Genomic DNA, 23,782 nt, shown 5'->3' on the forward strand with positions numbered 1-23,782 from the left:
TCTGTTGGATCATCAAAAAAAGCAAGAAAGTTCCAGAAAAACATCTACTTCTGCTTTATTGACTATGCCAAAGCCTTTGGATGTGTGGATCACCACAAACTGTGGAAAATTCTTCAAGAGATGGGAATACCAGACCACCTGACCTGCCTCCTGAGAAATCTGTATGCAGGTCAGGAAGCAACAGTTAGAACTGGACATGGAACAACAGACTGTTTCCAAATCAGGAAAGAAGTACGTCAAGGCTGTATATTGTGACCCTGCTTATTTAACTTATATGCACAGTACATCATGAGAAACGCTGGGCTGGATGAAGCACAAGGTGGAATCAAGAGTGCCAGGAGAAATATCAATAACCTCAGGCATGCAGATGACACCACCCTTATGGCAGAAAGCAAAGAACTAAAAAGCCTCTTGATAAAAGTGAAAGAGCAGAGTGAAAAAGTTGGCTTAAAACTCAACATTCAGAAAACTAATCATGGCATGTGGTCGCATCACTTCATGGCAAATAAATGGGGAAAGAGTGGAAACAGTGACAGACTTTATTTTGGGGGCTCCAAAAATCACTGCAGATGGTGACTGCAGCCATGAAATTAAAAGATGCTTGCTCCTTGGAAGAAAAGTTATGACCAACCTAGATAGCATATTCAAAAGCAGAGACATTACTTTGCCAACAAAGGTCCATCTAGTCAAAGCTATGGTTTTTCCAGTAGTCATGTATGGATGTGAGAGTTGGACTATAAAGAAAACTAAGCACCAAAGAATTGATGCTTTTGAACTGTGGTGCTGGAGAAGACTCTTGAGAGTCCCTTGGACTTCAAGGAGATCCAAAAGGATCTAAAGGAAATTTTAGATCCTAAAGGAAATCAGTCCATCCTAAAGGAAATCAGTCCTGAATATTCATTGGAAGGACTGATGCTGAAGCTGAAACTCAAGTACTTTAGCCACCTAATGCGAAGAACTGACTCACTGATGCTGGGAAACATTGAAGGCAGGAGGAGAAGGGGACCACAGTGGATGAGATGGTTGGATGGCATCACCGACTCAATGGACATGAGTTTGAGTAAACTCTGGGAGTTGGTGACAGACAGAGAGGCCTGGCATGCTACAGTCCATGAGGTTACAAAGAGTCGCACACGACTGAGTGACTAAACTCAACTGAACTGATGCCCACTCAACCCATTTCACAGGCTGGTTATGAAGAGAAAATGTAAGTTAGCATTTGAAAGCCCATTTAACCCATGGAGCACAAATATGAAAGTAGTAACATTACAAACACGAGTAATGATCACAACAGTGGTAGGGTCTGCTTTGGGCCCCAGGTTGCCCCATCTGAATTGACCTTCTGGTAAATCAGCTGTCTTCGTGAGCTTAAGCCCCTAATGCTGTGCCCACCCAGGTGTTGTCCTCATAGCCCCCAGTCTGGCCCCTTGCAAAGGTGGGTGGCTGGGCAAAAGGGAGGCAGGGTGGGACACTGTGAAGGGGTCAGTGCTGTTGCATCTCCCGCTGGTGGCCCCCCTCCATTCCACTGACAGGAGACAGGGTTGTATCATGATTCATGGCTATGGGCAATTTTTTAAAAAATAGAGACTTCACTTTGTGTGCGTCACAGCGTGTTAGATGCTGCACCATTTAACTTTTTCTAATTTATTTATTTGGCTGCGTCAGGTCCTAGCTGTGGCACATGGGGACTTTCTTGTGTCATGGGGGACCGTTGCCAGGCACGGACTCTCTAGCTGTGGTGTATGGGCTCCAGTACTTGCAGCACACGGGCTCTCCAGTTGTGGCACATGCACTCTGGAGCTCTTTCTTGGCACCTATCACTGTTGGTAACCTCATATTTATCTATTCAATGCACAAGAAGCATCTCCCCAGGCATGGGTCTATTGTTCATCCCAGTCCCCATGCAGTCAACACAATGCCTGTGATATAAGGGGGCCCTGCATAAATTTCTGCTAAATGAGTGAATGAGCTGGGAGCACAGCTGAATGCAAACAGTCATCACGTACGGTGGCCGTGCACAGGCCATGGTGTCAAATTAGCCCCAGATGGCCGGCCTCCACACTGAGCTAGGCTCCTGAGGGGCAGAGAAGGCCAATGTCATTCCCTCGCACCAGGAGGCAAGATTCAACCCTAAGGAGAGGGCAAGCTGAGACCAGCACAGCCATGAAGATACTGGGGAGCCCACAGAAGTGAAGGAGGAAATGTGTGTGTGATGGTTTAAGAGGTCTGATCCCCCACGGGGTGGGTGGGCAGCAGCCTCAGCCCATGCATATGTTCTCACCTCAGGTGACAGGTGATTTGGGCTGGAAGTGGGCCAGGCCTCCCAGGAGGCCCCTGGTAATCACTTCTTTGGTGAGCTCAGGGTGGGGCTGCCAGAGACAGGAAATAATAATACCTGATATCCAGTTACATTTTTTTTTAATTAAAAAATTTTTTTTAAATTATTTATTTGGCTGCACTGAGTCTCAGTTGCTTTTAGCCATGGTGTTGGAGAAGATTCTTGACAGTCCCTTGGACTGCAAGGAGATCAAACCAGTCAATCCCAAAGGAAATCAGTCCTGAATATTCATTGGAAGGACTCATGCTGAAGCTGAAGCTCCAATACTTTGGCCACCGGATGCAAAGAAGTGACTCATTAGGAAAGACCCTGATGCTGGGAAAGGTTGAAGGCAGGAGAAGAGGACGACAGGGGATGAGACGGTTGGATGGCATCACCGACTCGATGGACATGAGTTTGGGCTTGCTCCGGGAGTTGGCGATGGACAGGGAAGTCTGGCGTGCTACAGTCCATGAGGTCACCAAGAGTGGATACAACTGAGTGACTGAACTGAACTGGCTCTCAGTTGTAGGATGTGGGATCTAGTTCCCTGACCAGGAATCGAACCCAGACCTCTTGATTGGGAGTGAGGAGTCTTAGCCACTGGCCATCAGGTAAGTCCCTCCAGTTACATTTTAATTTCACAGAAGCAACAACTCATTTTTTGGCATGTCTCACATGTTGCATGGGACATTCCCAGTCATTATTCATTGTTGATTAGAAACTCAAATGAAACTGGGCATCCTGTATGCTAACTGACAGCCCTCACTCAGGACCCCTTCTGAGGAGCAGTCCGTGTCAGGAATGCTTCTGCTAACCTGGAGTCACGAGTAGAAAAGCCAGAACTTCCAGGGGCTAACGCCATCCATTCCCAATTTTTGCTTTTTCGGGTATTTGAATGGACATCAGGGGAAAACAAGGGCTTCCTTGATGGTTCAATGGGTGAGGAATCTGCCTGCAATGCAGGAGACACAGGAGACAAAGTTTTGATCCCTGGGCCAGAAAGATCCCTTGGAGAAGGAAATGGCAACCCACTGCAGTATTCTTGCCTGGGAAATCCCATGGACAGAGGAGCCTGGTGGGCTACAGTCTAACGGATTTCAAAGGGTCGGACACAAATGATCAGGAGCACAGAGGGACACAGAGCGGGAAATAAGGCACTAAGCCAGCTGCAGACCAGAGGGAGTCTCAGGAACGCTCTGCTCGAGGCCAGGCCCCATCAGGATGAAGTATTGATGATGCCCTAGAAGAAAGGGTGGCATCTCTCAGTCCAAGCAGGCACCAGGCCAAGCTCCATGAAAGACAAAGGCCTGGCCCTCCACAACAGGGGTTTGGAAAGGAGGCTGCCCTATCCCTGGATATACATTAGTTTCTGCCTTGGTGGAGTTTATAGTCTGATTGGAGAGGCATGAAACCCAAGTGCCCAAGAAAGTGAATTCATAGCCACAAACTGTGTTGATTGTTATAAAGAAACAGAAACTGGCACAGTGAGGGAGGAAAGTCAGAGGGGTGGTAGACAGGGAGTGACCTCCTTAGACTGGATCATTGTGTGCATACTAAGTCGCTTCAGTTCAGTTGTGTCTGACTTTGTGATCTCAAGGACGGTAGCCCCCAGGCTCCTCTGTTCATGCAGTCCTCCAGTCAAGAATACAGGAGTGGGTTGCCATCCCCTTTTCCAGGGGATCTTTCTGACCCAGGATCAAACCCAGGTCTCCTGCATGGCAGGCATCTGAGACCAAGCCCTGGCCCAGAGCAAAGTGGCCACCATTTTTCCAACCTGTTCTCTTAAAGCTCTGGGCTTTAGAAATCCATCCTTCTCCTAACATTTTATTTATCTTATTTATTTTTTTGGCTGTGCTGGGTCTTTTGTTGCAGTACGCAGGCTTTTTTCTTGCATCACACGGGCTCTCTAGTTGCGGTGCATGGGTCCACGTCTTGTGCGTTCTTAGTTCCCCAACCAGGAATGGAACCCTCATCCCCAGCAATAGAAGGCAGATTCTTAACAAGTGGACCACGAGGAAAGTCCCCACCCTTCTCCTAACATCTTAATATTAATATTAGGGATTGAGGAGAAGTAGCAGAGAACAAAGAAGGCAGGAGACAGGAATGTTGGCTGATGGCTTCAGTTGCCATCATCTCTCTATGACTTGCTCACCTCTGCACATCGACTCTAGGAGTTAAAGAAAGAAAAACACTTTAAAGTACTTAAAACATTGCCTACTGGAGTGGTTCTCAGTCTAGCCTGTGTGTGGGTAGCCAGCCCAACTGGCTTTCATGGGGTCAGCAGAAGTGCATTTCCATTTCTTATCATAATCATCTATGTGTCAGCTCAATTTTAACAGGAAATCTGGCTAGGGCAGCCGCAGAGGAAGCAGAGATCAGGAGTTGTGAGGGCCCTCTCATCTTGGTTCTCAGCAGACCCCTCCATCCCCTGCTTTGAAAGGAAACAATGGTTCTTGCCTAAGAGGCTTCACCTACCCAGCCTTTTGGGCCAAGCATGTTGCTGCTATTCCTGGGCTGGACCTCCAGCTGATGGAGGTGTGGGAGGGAAAACTTGTCCCCCTCTCTTATTTAGCCTAAAACCCAGAAAATGTACTGAGTTTTAATAAAGGAGGCGGGGTGGAGGTAAGGAATCCTAAACCCACAGATCACAAGGGCCTGTACAAAACTCCAGCAGGGACTTCCCTGGTGGTCCAGTGGTTGAGAATCTGCCTCCCAGTGCAGGGGACACAGATTTGATTCTGGGTCCGGGAAGATGCCACGTGCCACAGGGCAACTGAGCCCATGTACCACAACTACTGAAGCCTGAAATCTATAGCCCATGCTCAGAAACAAGAGAAGCCATCACAATGAGAAGCCTGCACACCACAACTAGAGAAAAGCCTGCACGCAGCAATGAAGACCCAGTGAGGCCATAAATAAGTTAAGTCCAGCAGATTATTTATTAGGTATATAAAAACTTTACGTTGTATCTAAGCATTTCCTAAAATCTTTCCTAATAAGTTATGGCTCTCACTGTGTGCAGAACATCAATAAAGCCTCCATCAAAGAAAACACACACACACACACACATATACAGAGGAGGCCCAGACCTCTGTGGCTGGAATAAATTTAGGGAAGGGTAGAGAATAGGGAGTCTAGGCCAGACCCAACAGCTTGGCCGGTGAGGGTCACACCCAGGAGGAGTTAGGTCATGTATTAAGGGCTAGATGAGGCCAGAGTCATGAAGGAGGAGAGGACAGGATGAGAGATGCTCAGTGAAGCAACTGAAATGGGGTTCGAGCACCCAATAGATAGTACAGATCAGAGCAGAACTGTTACAGGTTGGCAGAGAGCAGTTTCAGTTACCAGGAAGGAAGTGGACATGACCAAACCCCAGCAAATATCTTCTAAAAGTAGGTCAGGACACATTAACCTGGTTTCTTCTGTAGTTAAGAGTTACTAGATTGTTGAATGAGTAAATCCTGCAGGTGTAGGGCTTGTGGATTTCAGCAAGATGTCTGACAAGGTGTGTCCTGGGGTCCTCATGGAGAAGAGTGTGGCATCTATCATGTATGGGACAATTAGATCCAAAGAGTTTTGATCAAAGTCAATTCAAAAGATATCTGTAGGAACCTCCCTGGCAGTCCAGTGGTTAAGACTCTGTGCTTCCAATGCAGAGGGTGCAGGGTTCCATCCCTGGTCAGGGAACTAGGATCCCACATGCCACATGGCATGGCCAAAAAATAAATATAAATAAGTAACTAAGCAAGTAAAGGTTCACAGAAGTGCTGCATCACTGATCCAAGATGACATTAAAAAAAAAAAAAAAAAAAAGACATCCCAGAGTGGAGTGCCACATGGCTCTAGGAGGCCTTGAGAACATGCTGACTGGATCCCTGAATGACACAGCACTGAGAGAAAGAGATACGCAAGAGGCCAAACGACAGGGTCAGTAGTGAAAAGTTGTCACTAGGAGGGTGCAATGGGCCAAATGATGATGCACAATAGAAAGGTGAAGTCCCTCAAAGCTGGCCTTGCAAATACAGGATGACGACAGCAGACATGTTTCTTAACAGCAGGATATGTAGTGGAAAGACTGATGAGTTTGAAAGGAGCATGGCTGCCATCCTGGTTGACGGCATTAACGAAAGTAAAGAGTTCAGGAGAGGGGAGAAAACTGCCCCACTATATTTTGTCACACATGCTCAGTTCAGGGGATGACACCCCAAAGCATATGGAGGGGTGATGAAAATGACACAGGCAAGAGACCTTGAAAAACCACATCATAAGAGGAGCATTTGAAGAAAGTGGAAATGTTAAGACCAAGAAGGAAGATTTGGGAAGATCTGATCATTATCTTTAAATATTGAATTATTTATTTATTCATTTTAAAATTTTACTTATTTCTTAGAGTAGGTCCTTGTTAATTATCTATTTTAAATATACCAGTGTGCACATGTCAAACCAAACTCCTAATCTATCCTTCCCCTCACTCTTCCCTTGCCACAACCATAAGCTCAATTCTCTTAAGTCTATGAGTCTGTTTCTATTTTGTAAGTAAGTTCATTTGTATCATTTTTTTAGAATTCACATAGAAGTGCCATCATATGATATTTGTCCTTCTCTGTCTGACTTACTTCACTTACTATGATAATCTCCAAGTCCATCCAAGTTGCTGCAAATAGCATTATTTCATTCTTTTTAATGGCCAAGTAATATTCCATTGTATATACGTGTGTGTGTGTGTGTGTGTCACATCTTCTTTATCCATTCCTCTGTTGATGGACATTTAGGTTGCTTCCATGTCTTGGCCATTGTAAACAATGCTGCAATGAACGTGGGGATGAATGTATTCTTCTGAACCATGTTTTTCTTTGATATATGCTTCAGAGTGGGATTGCTAGATCATACTCTTTTTAGTTTCTTAAGGCACCTCCATACTATTCTCCAAAGTGGCCGCACCAATTTACATTCCCACCAACAGTGTAGGAGGGTTCCCCTTTCTCCACACCTTCTCCAGGATTTATTGTTTGTGGATTTTTTGCTGATGGCCATTCTGACAGGTGTGAGGTGATATCACCTCAAATGATTTGCATTTCTCAATTGCATTGGTTTTATGCAAAAGAGGAATGGGACTTTTATTTTTTAACCTTTCAGTAGAAATTATACGGAGATCTATTTTAGTTAGATCTCTGTGACACAGCGAGTGAGGGAAAGTTAGCTGAGAAGGGGGGAGACATTTCCAGAGGGCTGCGGAGTCTCCTCTGCATCCAACTCCAGCAGCCAGGTGGGCAGACCTGTTCTGTCCAGGGGAAAACCGGCTACTATGAATTTCTTCATCTTACTGACGAAGCTTCTCAGAGCCAAATATTTGTCAAAGCCAACGCCATGTGTCAGAGCAGAGTCAGGGCAGTGTTCCTGCTGATTGCCAGGGTTGAAAACAAAGGAAAGAAGATAGTTGTCCTCATCCTGAAGGTCACTAAGTGGCCTCCGTTGCTCGTAAGTGGGGCTGGGATCACCACTCCGGTTGGATGCTGAGAAGAACCATGAAGTTGTTCACGGAGCTCAGGCATCACCTGCCAGATGCCGTGAGAAGTCATCTGTGTCCCTGCTGTGGAAACCCAAGTGGATCCGTCTGACCAACCAAACAGCAAACGTGACAGGAAGAGACAGAAAAGACAAGAAGGAAAGCAGAGTGCAGCCCAAGCACTCAGTCTTCATCTTGGGGGGTGGGGTGCCAGCCAGGGGTGGCAGAATGACCAGAGTCGCCGAGGAAACGCAGCGAAATCTCAACAGCTACCTGGGGAAGAAAGGGGCCCATCTGGGGGCGAGGGTGACAGAGGGAGGCCAATTGGCTAATTCGGTGGGGGCAGTGGTGGCTTGGCTCTGAGGGAGAATCTCGGTACAGGAGACTTGCAGGAAGTTTTTCTCTGGGCAGAGAGATGTAATTTTCCCTCACAGCCCCCTTCAGACAACCTTCAGTGAAGGCTTTTGAAGCATTGTTCTCAAGAGATTGGGAGAGGGAGGTTCTACTAAAATGTACTGAGCACTCAGTACTCCTCATGGACTGTCTCATTTAATCCTGTGGATTAGACGCCAGAATTATCCTCACTGTACAGGAGAGAAACAAGAGTCTTGAAGAGGTTGGTACACTTGCTCACAATCCCACAGGCGGTTTATGTCCATTGGAACACCGGCTGCCTGACTCCAGACCTAAGCCCTGAACTCCACACCTGATGCCTCTGGAAGAAAAACATTTCAGGGCTTCTTGAAATGCACCACCATAGGGAAATCTTTGGCTTAGAACAAAGACCGAAGGGGTCAAAGCCTACAAAAGCTTAAGTGCACGGAATATGAGATATTTATTCACCCAGGTTATTTTAGGATGCCATCCTTCAGCCTGTTTTATATACAACTGTCTTAATGCTTCCTGTTTCTTTACAGCTTCATTACCTGATTAAACAGAATTAAAACAGATACATCCCAATAAAAAAGGCAGCCAAGCTGGAGGATGAGACTATGCACAGGAAACTGTGCTCCCGGACAGACGTGAGGCTCATGTGATTTAAGACCGAGCCAGGAGCCTGTATAAACATTTCCAACTCTGAGAATGTGAGAACACACGGGTCTCAAGCAGATCCCTCACAGACCTCAAGGATCTTCTTCGATTAGAGCTGTATATATTTTAAAAAATGGAAAAGCTGCCCAGAGAAAATTTAAATGTAGGATCACACACTCACAAAGTTTTCGTGTGAATGTTCACAGCAGCTCTATTTGTCATTTCAGCTTTCTGGAGAAACTGGGGTCCGTCCAGATATCCTTCAGTGAATAAATGTTGGTTACATGCACACCATGGAATATTCCTCAGCAAAGAAAAGGAACAAACTATTGATACAGGCAACAACTTGGATGAATCTCCAGGACAATAAATAGGCTGAGTGAAAAAGAGCCAGTCCCCTAAATATGATCCTATTTGCATAACATTTTTGAAATAACACAAGTTTAGGAATGGAGGCCAAATGGGCAGTTTCCAGAGGTTGGGGTGGGGATGGGGGAGGGAATGGGTGTGCCTAAAGAAGGGCAACAGGAGGATGCTTGTGGCTTGGGAACTGAGTACTGCCTGCAGTGATGGATACCTGAACCTACATGGTGATAAAGCTGTTAAGAACTTTACACACACTGAAACACAATAAGTAACAGTAAAACTGGGAGAGTAAATCCTATAGGTGGGTTGTATCAATGTCAGGGTCCTGTAACATTATACTGCAACATTAAGATGTTACCACTGCGGAAACCTGGTTAAAATATATTTTACAGGCTGTCTGTATTATGTATTACAAATGGACAAGAATCTAATATTAGCTCAATAGAAATCGTTATTAAAGGACTTCCCTGGTGGCCCAGTGGTTAAGAACCTGCCTGCCAGGCTTCTCTGGTGGCTCAGTGGTAAAGAATCTGCCTGCCAGTGCAGGAGACGCAGGTTCAATTCCTGGTCCGGGAAGATCCCACATGCGGCAAAGCAAATAAGCCCATGCATCACAACTATTGAGCATGTGCTCCAGAGCCCGTGCATGGCAACTCCTGAGGCCCACGTGCTCTAGAGACCGTGCTCCGCAACAAGAGAAGCCACGGCGATGAGAAGCCCATGCACTGCAACTCGAGAGTAGCCCCTGCTCGCTGCAACTGGAGAATGACCTGTGCAGCAACGAAGACCCAGCACAGCCCAGAACAACATAAAAATTAAAAAAAAAAAAAGTCTGCCTGCCAGTGTGGGGAACACGGGTTCAGTCGCTGATTTGAGAAGATTCCACATGCTGCGGGGCATCTAAGACCGTGCACCGCAACTACTGAGCCCACGTGCCTAGAGCCCAGGCTCCACAGTAAGAGGAGCCATGGCGATGAGAAGCCCGCACACGGCAACTAGAGAGCAGCCCCTGCTAGCTGCAACTAGAGAAAGCCCACATGCAGCAAGAAAGACCCAGCGCAGCCAAAAATGAATTAATTAATAAATATATTTTTAATTGCTATTTTTAAAAAATGGACTGGTTCCCTGTCCCGGAAGGATTCCAGTGCTGGTTGTATGCCCTCTGACGAAGGTGCTGTTGGGGAGCTTACTGCATGGGGCGGCCCCTCCAGTTCTCCTGAGGTCCAGGGCAGTGAGGAGGTAGCTGAGCATTGCACGAGGGTCCTCCGTTTCTGCCAGTCCACAAATGTACAGGGAGAATCAGAGAGAAGTAGAATGTCCTCCTTACAGACGCTCGTTTTCTTACACCGAGAGGAAGAGGTGAGCTGAATGGCTCTGAAGGTATTTGGCAGGGCTACCTCTGTCACCGTCTGCTTTTCCCTAAAGGCTGGGCTCCCCTGAGGTCTGGGGGTTCAGGCAGCTCCCCTGACAAAAATAAAACATGAATGTTCAGGTTGCTACTTAGAATCTGGAAGAAACTTAGAAATCTTCTCCCCGATAAAAGAACCTTCAAGATGGAAAGAGAACAGGAATATTTTGAGACCTAGGAAAGATGTGGATGTTCGAAGAGGTAAAGGGGTTTTGAACATCGTCCTAGCTAAAATGCACGAGCTTCTCCTAAAGAAGTGTTTCCTTCTTGGATAATTTCAAGACCAGTTTCATGTAGATGATTATTCCTGATGGACCTCTTGAACAGTGAAATGGATAAATGTGAGGTGTCCTTAGACTCCTCTTCCCCCCATAGGTTGAGGCCAAGAGAGACATCCCTTAGGTGAACTTACAAACAAGGTCCCTGAGGCTGGCCACAACCGGCCCGTGCAGCCCAAGCGGACCAGGCACTGTCTCAGGACTTCCTGGCCAGGGAGCTTCCTTCATGGTCTCTGGGGTCCCCGTTCACCACATGCCCTGTGTCCTTATACCAGGACCTACCCCAGTATGTGTGATGTCAGACTCAGGGTACCAACTTTTTTTTTTTTTTTGGCTGCCATACTGTGTGGCATGTGGGATCTTATTTCCCCAAGCAGGGGTCAAACCTTTGCTTCCTGCAGTGGAAGAGCAGAATCTTAACCACTGGACTGCCAGGGAAATCCCCCAGGCACCAGCCTTTAAGGAATGTCCTGAGTCCCGGACCGACCCCAGCAAAGCCAGCTCTCACTAGGCCTCCAGCTGCCGGCACCTGAAACTCATGGGAAAGTGGAAGTGATAGATGATGACACAGGTATGAAGTCTCCTCTGAATGCCCTCTGGCCTGCATCTGCATCACCCTGTATCCACATCTGCCTCCCGTGTGCCCTCAAAGAAGGCTCAGCCCCCACAAAGGCGCCTTGCGTTTACTGCCACCTAACACAATGCGGACTACCTGCATCTGCCTGTAAATCCATTTTTAAAGAGCAGCAAGGAAAGCTGAAGGAAGGGGAAAGACAGGGCCCCAGTTCAGCCCTGGAGGCTGCATTGTTCTCACACGAGCATTGTTTCCCCCTACAACCCCTGGGGAATCAAATGGGATTGTTTTTCCCCAAGACCGAGCTCTTCAGGTGTGAGCTGCTGTTCCTGGATGACGGTGGTGACTGTGGCGTTTCTGCAACAGGAAAGAGGAAGGAACTGCTGATCTGCGTAGCCAGGGCACTAACAATGTGTGCCCCCCTCCAGCCAGCCAGCAGCAAAGAGGAAAAGAGCTCAGTGTCCATAGTGATAAATCACTGGGAAGCCGGAGGGGGAGAGTCGGCAACAGGATTTTTCCTTTCCTCTGGTTCCCCTGCAAACACTGTCCCAGCTCCAGAGTCTGGTAGCAGCCTGGCGCCTCTCCAGGCTGAGACTCCAGAACCACAGGTAGAGGAAGAGGGAGGGGTCACAGCTAGATGGAAATCGACATGGAAAACCCTCCACTGCTGAGAGCTGAAGGGAAGGGGCTTGGGCTCCTCTTAAAGGTGAACCTCGGGCCCAGTAGGACTTTACACCTGAGTGGCCACGTGCCAACTGTTAAGCTCCCCCATGTATGCCACCCACATTATTCCAGTTCACAGGCTTCCCAGGTGGCTTGAGTGGTAAAGGATCTGCCTGCCAAAGCAGAAGATGCAGGTTTGATCCCTGGGTCGGGAAGATCCCCTGGAGAAGGAAATGGCAACCCACTCTCATATTCTTGCCTGGGAAATCCCATGGACAGAGAAGCCTGATGGGCTACAGTCCGTGGGGTCACAAAGAGTCAGACACAACTTAGCACGAGCACCTATCCTACATTAAGCCCTGCGTGATCCTGGGTTCTATTATGTGAGCCGCACACATACGGGTAGTACTGGCCTTTTGCAACAGAAGAACAGGCCTGGTGAGGGAGGGAGATGGGCCAGAGACAACTCACCAAGTTAAGACACTTGCTGCAAGTTGCTCCTGAAAGTCTTCAGGGCTCTCACCTGACTCTTTCCCTTGCTTAAGTTAGACTATATTTCCCAAGGAAAATTCTAGTTTTTTGGAAACGCTCTGAAATGTTTGTCCTGAGCCTTGCTGGTTACTCTTCTTTGAGCCTTGTTTATTCTCTCGCCTCTTACCTTTGCATATGCCATTCCCTCTGCTTGGAATGCTGTTCCGTCACTCTCTGGTCTGCTAACCCCTCATGCAACATGCCTGGGAAGGTTTCCCCATGGTTCAGACACCTCGCTTTCTGGGCTCCCTCAGAATTTACCCCAACACTATGTGAGTCAGCACAGAGTAGAGTAAGAAAATGCTCTTCTAGGGCCAGACAAGCTGTGCAACCTCAGGGGACTTGATCTCTCTGAGCTTCCACTTCCTCACAGGCAGGATGCAGAGAACGATAGCACAGCAAGTCCCCTGCGTACAAACGAGTTCTGTTCTGAGAGTGGATGCCTTTAGTCCGATTGTTCGTAAATCCAATGAAGTTAGTCTAGGTACCTAAATAACACAATTGGCTGTATAATACTGTACTGTCATAGGTGTATCATGCTTTTCACACAAATAATACATATAAAAAACCACAAAAAATAAAGGAAACATTTCTAACCTTACAGTACAGTACCTTGAAAAATACAGTAGTACCAGCTACATCACCACTGCTGTTATGCTTGCTTCCGGACATCCTGGGCTTAAAATAAAGACACTGTACTACTAGACTCTACACGCTACCGTAAAGTACCCAAAAGCACAAGTACTTGTAGAGGATGCACGCACGTGACAGTGTACTCCAGACACACGAACTAAGTCACGTGATTGGACGTGCAAACACACGTTCGAGTGTTTGAAAGTTCGCAAGTTGAAGGTCCGTATGGCAAGGACTTACAGTAACTGCCTTCTAGCACTGGTGAGGATTAGACGTTAACACATACAGAGCACTTAGAAAATGCTGGCATACAGCATTTTCGTGCTCAGTAAGCACAGGCTGCTAAAGGATCAGCTGTCTTAACACGGGACCTTCTCTGTTGCAAACCCTCAGATGGAGCCCTCAGTGGGGTGTTCAGCAGTATGTGTCAGAAGAACTCTGAATTCACAGAAGCCTGCTTTCAGCTGCCGTGTCCACACCAGGCACAGTGCGAGTGTATGAGCTTGACACACACTATCTCACTTAGTGGAGTCACTCCAAGATTGGGCCCAGGAAGCCAGGCATCAGCATTCACCCTGTGAGGCGTGTGGGGTCCTTGATCGGCCCCTCAGATCGCCTGAGAACCCCTCCCATCCTCCTTGCCCGCCTGCCCTGGTTGGGCTGGGAAAGGCTCACCTCTCAGGGCCAGGCCAGGCGGCTCTTGGCCTTCACCAAAGCCGGGCTGCCCTGGCAGTCTGCAAACACTGAGAGAGACTGAAATAATCCATGTAACTGCAGCCCAGAGGCCTGCTTTCTGGGTCCACAGAACTCACCACACCGTGACTGTGAAGTGTGTGGTGGGACAATGCAATCCAAACCGCATATGGGGTGGCCGGTCTCTCTGTGGTTTCACATTCATAAAAAATGAAACCAAACTCTTCACGCAAATACTTAAGTGGTTTAGTCGCTAAGATGTGTCTAACCCTTGCAACCCTGTGGACTATAGCCCGCCAGACTCCTCTGTCCATTGGATTTTCCAGGCAAGAATACCCGAGTGGGCTGCCATTTCCTTCTCCAAAATACTTAAAGAGTTTAAACTAAATCTTATAACAGCTGAAGCCTTTCTGCAGCCAGCTTTTTAATTGCCCTGGAACTTTATAGCAATCCCTAGACCAAATGGAAACAATAAACCTTTTTGGAGGAAAACAAAACCACAAAAACAACTCCCCACCCATACCCCAGCCTTCCTCAAATCTATTCATCAGCCCACAGGTGAACTCAGACCAACAGGGCTCAACTGGCATGATCAGTACCTGCCTGAAGATACGGCCGCACACACTGAATAAGATGTTGATGATAGTAACTGGCGTTTATTGCAGGGCGACATGTGATTTACATGCGTGTGACCCAATCCCACCATAACTTGTCCGCAGTGCCAGGCTGGTCGGGGCCGGCCCCAGCCAGGGTCCATGCTCTTACCGCCCAGTTCAAGTTCCTCCAGCTTCTGGCTGGAATTATATCAACCCAGCAAGCTTGTCCCTTTGTCTATCAAGAACTTCAACTGATCAAATACATACATACAGAAACAGAAAATAGAAAAACCTTTAGCTACTTAGTAAATGCTATTACCGTATGGGTAAAATCTTTCCAATAATGAGATTTAGTTAAGAAATAATAGAGGAGTTGGTGGTGGAGAAAAGATAGGAATCTCAGCCTGCTCAGAAGTCTGGAAATTTCAAAGTAACAGATAGCATTTTGCATTTCTGGTAATCAGGATATCAGTGGTGAACTTTTTCAGGACTGAGAGAAAGCAACTTGTCCCTATGTGCCTGTTTTAAATGCATTTGGCAGTAGTTTTCATCTAATGACTAAATTTCTTTAAAAAGTATCTCATTTCATTTACTCCCATTGACTTGAAATAATAGGGTATTACTGAAGAGTGCTTTAAACTTTTCTTTTTCTTTTTCAAGTGACAAAAGAAAAGCAAGGAAAAATAATAATAAGTCTTCACAGACAAATAGTTAATGAGTGTGTCTGTTCCTTCCATGACTGATTTGAAGCTACAGAAAATTTTACAATGGCGCCACCTAATGGAATACCTAATGTAAAATTTTTACAATATCTAACGTAAAATTTTATCTAAAGGAATATCTAATATAAAACTTTTACAATGGCGCCATCTAATGGAAGGGGCTTCCTGGGGGCTCAGATGGTAAAGACTCTGCCTGCAATGCGGGAAACCTGGGTTTGATCCTGGGTTGGGAAGATCCCCTGGAGAAGGGAATGGCAACCCACTCCAGTATTCTTGCCTGGAGAATCCCATTGACAGAGGAGCCTGGAGAGCTACAGTCCATGGGATCGCAAAGAGTCAGACATGACTGAGCATCTAACACACAATGGAATATCAGATTAGACACACAAAAAATCATGTTTTTTACCTTTACATTTGTACCAACCACTTCTAACACTTCTTTATCAGCTTGGGACACCCATATTGCTTATTTTGCCCTTTGGTTATTATAATATTTCCAGTGGAAACAGAGCATTGATATAAAAATATTATATAAAATACATAGCATAAAAATGGTACGTAAAAGTGATTGAAAATAAAACTTTCCCATTTCTTTCTCCAGAGGACTGTGCATACATAAATAAATGAATGAGTGAACAACCATATAAACATGTGTAGATATAGATATTATAAATAGATGGAATAGCACTTATTTTCTGCAATGTGCTTTTTTGAAACTTTTGCCCATTACAAATTTATTTTCATTTAAATACATAGAACTTGGTTTTTTTTTTTAATGGCTCCAAAATATCTTGTACGAGATTCCTTTTCAGGGTAACGTTCTAATAGAAATGCAAATCAAAACCACAATGAGATACCACTCACTCTGGTCAGAATGGCTGCTATCAAAAAGTCTATAAATGATAAATGCTGGAGAGGGTATGGAGAAAAAAGAACACTCTTACACTGTTGGTGGGAATGCAAACTAGTACAGCCACTATGGAGAACAGTGTGGAGATTCCTTAAAAAACTGGAAATAGAACTGCCATATAACCCAGCAATCCCATCGCTGGGCATACACACCAAGGAAGCCAGAATTGAAAGAGACACTTGTACCCCAATGTTCATCGCAGCACTGTTTACAATAGTCAGGACATGGAAGCAAACTAGATGCCCATCGGCAGACGAATGGATAAGAAAGCTGTGGTACACAAACACAATGGAATATTACTCAACTATTAAAAAGAATGCATTTGTATCAGTTCTAATGAGATGGATGAAACTGGAGCCTATTATACAGAGCAAAGAGAGTCAGAAAGAAAAACATCAACACATATATATAGGTATATATATATACACATATATATTAATGCATATATATGGAATTTAGAAAGATGGTAACGATAACCCTATATGTGAGACAGCGAAAGAGACACAGATGTAAAGAACAATCTGTTGGACTCTGTGGGAGAAGGCGAGGGTGGGATGATTTGAGAAAATAGTGTTGAAACATGTATATTATCATGTGTGAAATAGATTGCCAGTCCAGGTTCAATGCATGTGGCAGGGTGCTCAGGGCTGGTGCACTGGGATGACCCTGAGGGATGTAATGGGTAGGGAGGTGAGAGGGAGGTTCAGGATGGGGAACACATGCACATCCATGGCTGAGTCATGTCAATGTATGGCAAAAAACACCACAATATTGCAAAGTAATTAGCCTCCAATTAAAATTAATTAATTGATTTTTTAAAATAAAAATGTTCTAATAGAATGTAGTGATGTTTGCAACTCTTTGTGACTATACTAAAAAAAAAACACTGAACAACTTTAAATTTTATGGTATGTGAATTACATCACACACACAAAAAAAGCTGTTTAACAAAATAACAGAATGTCAAAAAAAATCCTATAATTTAAACAACCTGTTCCCAACTGATAGGCATTTAGGTGTTTGCAGTTTTTCATGATTACAAGAAAAACTGCATGGATGCCCCTGGACACTTGTAGCTTCAGGTAAGCTTCTAGGACTGCACATATAGGTCTGGATGTGAATGCAGGAATTCTGGTGTTAGCTGGTGTTGTAGAAGCCACTTCAAATTTCTTCCAAGAATATAAAGGTTAGAACATACACTAAAGTGAATTTTCTGTTGAGGGTGGATCTGTGTTTCCCTCACTGATCATGCAAGTGAAGTGAAAGTGGCTCAGTCATGTCCAACTCTTCGCAACCCCATGGACTATACAGTCCATGGAATTCTCCAGGCCATAATACTAGAGTTAAGGGGAGACTTTCCCTTCTCCAGGGGATCTTCCCAACCCAGGAATGGAACCCAGGTCTCCTGCATTGCAGGCGGATTCTTTACTAGCTGAGCCACAAGGGAAGCCCAATCATGCAAGGGAGAAGGGCGATGTGTTTAGTCCTCCAACAACAACCTGCGTAGCTCGGTGTGCCTAAGCACCTTGGTTAATATCCCAGATCTGCCTCTGTCAGCTGGAGACCTCGTTCTGTTCCTGAACAGTTTTTCCATCTGTGAAACAGAACAGCTCACAGGGTTACTACGAGGATGGGGTGAACTGGCCCGCATCTGATGGGCTGACCCTTGGCTAGATGTTCCTGGCTAGATCCTTCCCGTGTGGTTCCTTTTGAACCACTCTAGATGAGTGGTTCCCCTTTGAACCACTCTAGATGAGAGCACAGCAAACCCAAGTAGAAAAGACCCTGGTGATTCCATTCACGTTGTGTTGTTCCTGAGTGGTGACCCCCACAACTGGCTGGTGGCCTGCATGAACACCAAAGTTGACTATTCCCAGCTGTGGGCAGGTGGAGCAAGTCTCAGGAAGAATAGCGACAAGGAGGGTGAGACTGACAACTGCCCTGTGAACTGTCCGGATTCCCAGAATCCTCAGCACCCCTTTCTCTGAGAGGGGAGAGGGGAGATCACTTGTCATCACTCCAGGGTCCAGGAACAGACAACCCTCTCAGCAGCAGCCCAGCCATCATGATACAGGAGAACTGGAGAAGAAGAGGAAATTATCGAAGTCCCTGTCAGCTCCAACCCCTTCAAAGAATCACAAAGCTGCCTTCTTATAAGGACCCTGGTACAACGTCATCTTGGCTTCCCCAGTGTCTCAGCGCTAAAGAATCCACCTGTAATGCAGGAGCTGCAGGAGACACGGGTTTGATCCCTGGGTTGGGGAGATTCCTGAGGAGGGCATGGCAACCCACTCCAGTATTCTTGCCTGGAGAATTCCATGGACAGAGGAGCCTGGCTACAGTCCATGGGGTCCCAAAAAGTAGGATACGACTGAGGCGACTTGGCACATGCACATACATGGCCATCTTAATCAATTAAATCTGCAAATATCTGATTTTCAGGTAAGCTCACATTCTAAGATGCTGGGCGGGTATGAAGTCTAGGGGACACCATTCAATCAAGTATAGAATCTATGGGAACAAATCAGAAATAGTGAGCTGCAGCCCAGAACATCTTCTGCTCAGATCAGAACAGCCCAGAATGTCTTTTTACACTGCACAAAAGGCAGTACAAAATAAAGCAAATGATTTCTATTTCTGGAATGAAAACCAATTTGATTATTCGAACAGAAAACATGAACAGGACTCAGAAGTTGTGCTGTGAATAGATGGGGCTCAGAAGTTATGATGCAAAAAATTGAAAATACTAAATATATTTCATCAGAATGGTAATCGTGTTCTGACAAAGCTCATTGCTCTAATAAATTCTACAATTCTAGTGAGGAAAATAATGAAAAAAAAATCTTAAATCTGTATTTGAAATAATAAGAATTCTGGAAGTTAAAACATCAAAATTATATCTATGAAACAAGTGACAATATTCAGAAACTGCTATCAGACTTTTAACACAATCTAATGTATAGTTTTAAGTAATTAAGTATTTTTAGACATAAAATGAATGGAATTTCAAAAAAGAATAAAAAAGCATGTGTGCATCATTCTGACCTAAATTAATGGCTCCACTTGTTATAAAATGTCACTATTGAAATAAAACACATTTTGAAAATTTATAAATTAAGGCAATAAAATCTACATCATTTCCCCCCAGTTTCAACTACTTCCTAACATGTATTTTTAAATCAAAATGTAATATTCAAGTCTTCAAAAATAGTTGCTTATTTTTGCTCATCTCTTAAAGGGGAGGAACATGTAAAATACTATATCCAAATTTTACTGTCAGTGCTTGAGAAATATGGTTTCCATGATGTTTCATGGAAATCTTACTGGGTTTTATGCATGGTGGGAGTACTAGAGCAGGGTAAAGAAGAAGTCTGGGAAATCTGGAGTGTCAGCCAAGATTTTAGAAACTGTTTCTAGACCCTTTGGTTTGGTGGTAGGCTAGTAGCCCAGCTCCCTTCCTCCACGGCTGACTGGGCAGAGCAGCACATCCTCTCTGAGGGATAGCTTACCCAGAGATGCCTGGGTGGCTCCCCGCACATGCCCCCATGCCCATGACCATGACTCAACATTGGAGGGAAGGTGCAGGTGTCTTGCCACCAGATGGACCGAACTCCACGGCACAACTCACACCCCACATCACCCCAAGGGAGCAGACAATGGGTCAAGTTCAGAAGGACCCTATCTTTGCTTAGTTTCTTCCCACATCCTGTTCTATGTGCCCATCCCCGTCCCTTCTCCTTCAAGCCCTCCCTCAATAAACCACATACTCAAGAAGCCTGTCTCAGGCTCTATTGCTCAGGAACCTGTCCTCAGACAGATGGGGTCAAACCCTCCATAGTCACCGATGGGTGATGTAGTTAAAGATGTGAGGGACTTCCCCGGTGGCCCAGTAGCTAAGACTCTCTCCAAGGGAGGAGGTCCAGTTTCGATTACAATTAAGGGAATTAGACCCCACATGCTGCACCTAGAGATTCTAATGCCCCATGAAGATGGAAGATCCTGAGTGCCACAACTGAGACCCCCCAAAAAAAGATGTGAATCATGTCAATCTTAAAGTATTTTTCTGACAAACTTTTAATTTACCTTCTTTCATCAAACATCAGAGAGAATTACATATTATGTCTCAAGACTTGAGAATCAAGACAATGAAAATGGGAAGGCTTCTGGACTTAATGGAGAATTTGTGGTACAACAGTCGCAGTTTGGAAATTTTGGACTCTTACGTGTTTATTTTAATGGAAGTGGTAAAATATTTGGAAAAGTAAATATTTTAGGGAGTTTTATGGTTAATTAGGGATGTGTTGTGCTGTGCTTAGTCGCTCAGTCGTGTCTGACTCTTTGCGACCCCATGGACTATAGCCTGCCAGGCTCCTCTGTCCATGGGGATTCTCCAGGCAAGAATACTAGAGTGGGTTGCCATGCCCACCTCCAGGGGATCTTCCCAACCCAGGGATCGAACCCATGTCTCCCACATTGCAGGAGAATTCTTTACAGTCTGAGCCACCAGAGGAGCCCTAATTAGGGATATTCTAAGATAAATTTTAATACTTCTATTTATTATATTTTATATTACATTATATTTATATTATATTACATAGATACAATAAATATTTATTAATTTGAAGTGCAATCGACTTATCATATTCCGTAAGTTATTTCACTTAGTATAACACCCTCTAGGTCCATCCAGGTTTTCTCAAACAGCAAGATTTCATTCTTTTGTGGGTGAGTAATATTTCATTGTGTGTATGTGTGTGTATGTATATGTATGTATATATATATATATATACACATATATATATATATATATGCTACATCTTCTTTATCCATTCATCTATTGATGGAGACTTAGGTTGTTTCCATAGCTTGGCTGTTGTAAATAATGCTACAGTGAATATAAGGGTGCTTATATCTTTTCAAATTAGCGTTCTGTTTTCTTCAGAAAACGCCCCAGAAGTGGAGTTGCTGATCTCTATGATAGTTCTATTTTTAATTTTTTGAGGAACCACCATACTGTTTTCCATAGTGGCGGCAGCAATTTATATTCCCAGCAACAGTGCATGAGGGTCCCCTTTTCTTCACATCCTCACCAACACTTGCTATTTGTTGTCTTTTTGATGACAACCATTATGACAGGTGAGTTTCCCTGATGGCTCAAACAGTAAAGAATTTGCCTGCCATGCAGGAGACCCAGGTTCAATCCCTGGGTTGGGAAGACCCCCTGGAGAAGGAAATGGCAACCCACTCCAGTACTCTTGCCTGGAGAATCCCATGGACAGAGAGATCCGGCAGGATACAGTCCACGGGGTCTCAAAGAGTTGGACACAACTGAGTGACTTGCACTTTCATTATGACGGGTGTGAGGTGATGTTTTACTGTGATTTTGATTTGCGTTTCCCTGATAATTAGTGATGTATAGCATCTTTTCACATGGAGATTTTTTTATTATAAATCTATAGGCTTATTATCAAGTGGAGATTTTAATACTTTTAGATTTATAATATTAATTCAATAAATGAAAGAGAAGTGAAAGATACTGTAAAAATGAAGAACTATGGCATGATTTCTTATAATAAAATAAAAATAAATGTTAATTCCAAGAGAAAAATATAATATCTTAAAATAAATTATAATATTAAAATGCATTTGTTATTTGAGGGCAAAATCCTGACACTACTAAATGGTATTTGTAAAGATATATGGGAGCATATATTCTTGGGCTTCCCTGGTGGCTCAGCTGGTAAAGAATCCGCCTGCAATATGGGAGACCTGGGTTCGATCCCTTGGTTGGAAAGATCCCCTGGAGAAGGGAAAGGCTACCCACTCCCATATTCTGGCCTGGAGACTTCCATGCACTGTAGTCCATGTGGTTGCAAAGAGCTGGACACGACTGAGCAATTTTTGCTTTCACTTTCACTTTCATGGGAGCATAAATGAAATTAAACCAAAGGATTAAATGATTTTTTGTGATTTAGAAATAAAAGATAATAGAAATATTGGGTATAGGGCTTCCCAGGTGGTTCAGTGGTAAAGAATCTGTCTCTCAATGTAGGAGATGCAGGTTTGATTCCTGATACAGGAAGATCCTACATGTCTCAGAGCAACTAAGCCCGCGCACCACAACCATTGAGCCTGTGCTCTAGAGCCGGGGAGCCACGACTTCTGAGCCCACATGCCTCAACTACTGGGCCCTGAGTACCCTAGAGCCTGTGCACTGCCTCAAGAGAAGCCACTGCAATGAGAAGCCTGTGTGCTGCAACTAGAAAGTTTACTGATATGACGAATTTCCGTGGACCATGATAGTGCAGATTCGTCATGATTTGGGCCCCATGCAACGTGTCAGGTCCATGGATGAACTTTTTTCTTTTTCCACTTGAGACTTTCTATCCGATTTGTTGTGTAATCTTTGATAAACTATGATCCTTTTTGGGGGGCCTCGATAAGGTACTCCTAGTCATGTTTACTAACAGCCCTAAGAAGAACTTCCTCCAGTTTCCTTTGCCGTCTTTGCTGTCTGCTTTCTTTTGCTGCGGTCTGCAGGCTTCCTGCCTGAGCTGAAGTTCCACATGCAGAAATACCCCAGACACGTCAGCTTTTCTGAAAGAGCCCCCATCCTTCTGGGCATGACAGTTCTCAGGCCGGGATGGATAAGACACTGGTGGGAAACGTCAAAACCGAAACCTCTGATTCCCTTTAGCAGAAATTCTGGCGTTGAGAGTTATGCCACCAGAGATTAAACTGGTGGGGTGCTTTCCCTCCCTCTCCTTTAGTGAAAGAAATTGCCACCAATATTGCCATCTGAAGTCACTGAGTGCTGCCTTTGTTGGAAGGGGGGGTGCCTGAGAAGTAACTTTTACTATTGGAAGGAAATAAAGGCCTTTTTCAAACTGAGGGCTAACTTTGCATTTTTCTTTTACAAACTGAGGGCTAAGATGATTTGCTTCCAGACAGTGGCAGCAGACAGGGAGGAAGTGGGGGTGATGGCAGCAAGCCCTGGGCTCTGTTCAGACCCCCAGTGGTGTGCGGCTGGGCATGACTGACCACAACAGGCTAGGAACCTGGGGAGCCCAAGCAAGGAGCCCCTGGAGCAAGTTAATACTGGAGACTGGATGATGTTTTGGAAGAACTTGCACCCAGGCAGGGATGTGTCTTCCCCACGGAGAGGGCACCTGTCCACAAGAACGCAAGAGGCCTTCAGGGTCAACCCTTCAGGCAACAAGAGCCAGTAACCTGGGAATTCCCTGGCGGTCCACTGGTTAGGACTCTGCACGTGCGCTGCGGAGGATGCAGGTTCATTCTCTGGTCAGGGAACTAAGATCTCACGAGTTGTATAGCTTAGCCAAAAAAAAAAAAAAAAAAACCCACAAATAAGAAAAGAAAAAAAGAACCAGTAACCCAAGTGGCGCAGCCCAATCACAGCCCCCGCCACGCAGGAACCCCTCACCCCCTTCCCACTCCGCACTTCACGCTGGTGACAGTAAAATATGCATCCACTTGGCAGAGTTAGAAGTCTGGACTGGGTGGAAGTGAATCACAAGCCACTTCAGGGC

The 23,782-nt window shown here is 45.2% G+C and overlaps 1 protein-coding gene and 1 long non-coding RNA gene across 2 annotated transcripts in view; one reads left to right on the plus strand and one right to left on the minus strand.

Moving 5' to 3' along the window:
• The window catches only part of PECAM1 (platelet and endothelial cell adhesion molecule 1), a 94,195-nt gene that overhangs the window by 69,519 nt on the left and 894 nt on the right, over window positions 1-23,782 (minus strand). The window lies entirely within an intron of this gene.
• Window positions 2,255-10,337, plus strand: LOC133232672 (uncharacterized). Its single transcript, XR_009731422.1, has 2 exons — window positions 2,255-2,931; window positions 9,086-10,337. It is a non-coding gene; the product is annotated as an uncharacterized LOC133232672 (long non-coding RNA).

The sequence above is a fragment of the Bos javanicus genome, chromosome 19 (assembly GCF_032452875.1).
Source record: "Bos javanicus breed banteng chromosome 19, ARS-OSU_banteng_1.0, whole genome shotgun sequence".
Taxonomy (NCBI): domain Eukaryota; kingdom Metazoa; phylum Chordata; class Mammalia; order Artiodactyla; family Bovidae; genus Bos; species Bos javanicus.